Source organism: Danio aesculapii, chromosome 25 (genome assembly GCF_903798145.1).
Source record: "Danio aesculapii chromosome 25, fDanAes4.1, whole genome shotgun sequence".
Classification (NCBI taxonomy): Eukaryota; Metazoa; Chordata; class Actinopteri; order Cypriniformes; family Danionidae; genus Danio; species Danio aesculapii.
The window spans coordinates 25,884,365-25,887,870 of NC_079459.1; positions in this window are offsets into that span (position 1 = coordinate 25,884,365).

The following is a 3,506-nucleotide window of genomic DNA, read 5'->3' on the forward strand; positions in this document are numbered from 1 at the left end:
ACTGGGCTGGCCAATCCTGGAGCACCTTGTCCTTCTTTGCTTGCAGGAACTTTGCTGTGGAGGCTGAAGTGTTAGGAGCGCTATCCTGCTGAAGAATTTGCCCTCTCCTGTGGTTTATAATGTAATGGGCTGCACAAATGTCTTTATTCCTCAGGCTGTTGATGTTGCTATCCACTCTGAGGTTACATTCTGTACGGGGGCATGCAAGAGATCTGCAAACCATGATTTTTTTCTTCACCAAACTTTACTGATTTCTATAAGAATCTTGGGTGCATGTGGGTTCCAATAGGTCTTTCTGCAGTATTTGTGATGATTGGGATGCAGTTCAGCAGATGATTCATCGTGAAAATCTACCTTCTGCCACTTACAAATGATCAACTAGAAGTCAAGTTATTTTTTGCTCTTACAACTGGTGATTAACGAAAAGACTTTTGTCAGGTAGTGTATCTATTTTTTAAATATATTGGGCAGTTTAAAATGTCAACAAATATTTAAAAAAATAACATTTTCAGATTTTATATTCCACTTTAATAATACATACTTTGGAAAATAAAAAGTTATTTTGTTCATTCTTTTTTCCTTAGGTTTAGCCTATGATTTATCAGTGGTCGACACAGCAGAATGAGCCACCAACTACTCTGGGAAATGTTTTACTCACGGATACCCTTCCGATAATAAAAAGTTAATAATTATAAATGATAATAATTATAATGTATATATATATAAATATATATATAAATAATTATATATAATAATATAAATGGCCAATATTGGTAATTCAAGTAAATCATGAGGTTGGGTTTCACAGAACATTCAAATAAATTTAAATTATACTTTTTTTTGTTATTATATGTCAATACATTAAATTTAAACTGTATGCTACCAGGACAAAAGTCTTGTTGTCAATCCCAGTTGTAAGAGCAACACATAATAACTTGACTTCTAGTTGATCATTTGGAAAAGTGGCAGAAGGTCGATTTTTCCATGAATCATCTGTTGAACTAATACCTGCCAACATTTGTCTCTGAAAATCCGGGAGATCGGTGGGAAGTGAGGGGGGGGGGGGTGCTAGGTGTCAGGGGTGATGTGTCTGAATAACACAGCTGAGAACCGGGTAAGTAACTGTATGCACCGGGTTTCAAAGCTGTGGACCGGGGGGTGGAGGTGGGGGGAGGGGGGTATTGGGGGCTGAAATTACGGGAGTTTTCCAGGAGAAATAACAAAATGGGAGGGTGGCGGGAGATGGGTCTGAAGTATGCAAGACTCCTATAGGAAAAACGGGAATGTTGGCAGATATGGTTGAACTGCATCTCAATCATCACAAAAACTGCAGAAGACCTATTGGAATCCGCATGGACCCAAGAGTTTAACAGAAATCAGTCAGGTTTGGTAAAGGAAAAATCATGGTTTGGGGTTACATTCAGTATGGGGGCGTGCGAGAGATCTGCAGAGTGAATGGCAATATCAACAGCCTGAGGTATCAAGACATTTGTGCTGCTCATTACATTTCAAACCACAGGTGCTCCAGGATTGGCCAGCCTAGTCACCAGACATGAACATTACTGAGCATGTCTGGGGTAAGATGGAGGAGGCATGGAAGATAAAACCAAAGAATCTTAATGAACTCTGTTCAATGGAGCATGAAAAATACAAAGCTTCAAAAAAAGATTAAAGGTACTTTGGGTTTCAGCGTAATTTACATTTGACACTTAAGACGTATGATTACACAATCTCATTTGTGCATTATATTAAATTACGCATGACGTGTTTTTGGCGAACTTAGCCAACAGTGAGACCATATGATGATGAATCATACCATTAAACCTCTACATGACCTCAACAACAACCATCTCAAGTACTTTAACAGTATCACCAGCCAGACCTGCAGAAATCCCCTAATATATTCATAAATCAACACTCTGAACGGCATTCTGTGGACTTAATTGAATATCCTATCATTTCCTCCAATGGGTTTTTATTAAAGGGCATCTGGAGATTCAAGCGTCTGTCAGTAAGATTTGTCCTAATACAAAATGAGATGTCAAACATGAATGGGGAAAAAAATGGCCAGCAAACCAAACAACAATCTCATGAACGCTGCTGTTCTGGGCATATAAAAGGCCAGAGTCCCTCACGTATCGGAAAACACCAGCGGCACTGAGCTATTGTTCTCCTTGACATACAACTGATATTTATACACGGACTGTCAGCGCACAACAAAGGCTCAGGTTTCTCTAGGTTGCGTGTGGATCTTTTGTTCTCTTTGGAAAGCCAGAGAAAGGAGAGAGATGGGGAAAGCAAAAAAGAAAACCCAATCAACAGATTGATAAAATGAAACAACAGTGAAGGATACTGAGGGGTCATTTAAAAATACAAAATAATACATGGTCAGGAGCTGACATGTGGTATGAAGGTGGAATACGATTGATCAATGCCATTTAACATTTGTGGTTTAAATCTGTCTCTAAACTCCAATTTCGACCCCCTCTCTGAATTTTTAAGGCATCAAGGAATCAATAAGTGGATTTATGCAAAAATAATTTTTGATTTTGAGAATTTTTTTTTTAATTTATGCTTTGACAGTCATGAAACTAGCTACGCCAAATGCTTGTGTTAGAATTGCATGACTGCTAAAAGAACATCGGTAATGTGTATAGACTATTCATATTCATAAACACATTCACACTTCTCTCTAGTAATATCTATGAAGCACTACTTTCTGATGCTTCAAACATCTACAGATATTTTGTTTCGAATCTAAGGTTTGGAGTGGATTACAAACTGCTGAAGTCACTATTTTTTTAATAATTTGGCTTTTGTTGCATCCTTACTGCTTTAAAACGTTTTAATTTATTCAAACATTCCTTGGCAATCTGGGCCAGTTAGCGCAGATACAGATTTTTCTTCCATGGCGCTGTTGATAACGAAGCTCTGGAATGTAATACAAATGTGCCAGTCGTTGCCTTAATTATAGCAAGCATAACGTAAAACTGACAATGATCAAATATGTTTTTAGGACTCCTATTATCTGATATTTACTTGGTTAAATAACAGAAAAAAGAAGTAGTGTGCTGTAAAAAGAAGTAATGTTACTGTACTTTGTGTAATACAAGTTTCAGGTATTTTTGTATTTATTTAAATTACATCTATTATATTAATAAAACATATTTAAGTGTTCAGTGTTTGAGGGATATTTTGTGTCTGACCTACAGTATCCTCTGATTAGTTATTTTCAGAGGTTGCTGGAGGTCAAACTATACAAACTATGCATCTAATTTTACTGTATTTTAGGCTGTATATTATGTTGATACCAACACCAATTTACCTAAAAGTGTCTTGTGAAAACTTACGATATCTCTGTGCTCTAGATCTGCCAGTTTCAGACTGTTGAATGATTTTTTTTTTCCCTCACATAGACCGATTGGCGTGATTCCGGATCCACAGTGGTATTAAGCATTATAAGGGCTAGTCAAAAAGTATATTTATATTATCTGTCATAATCATTA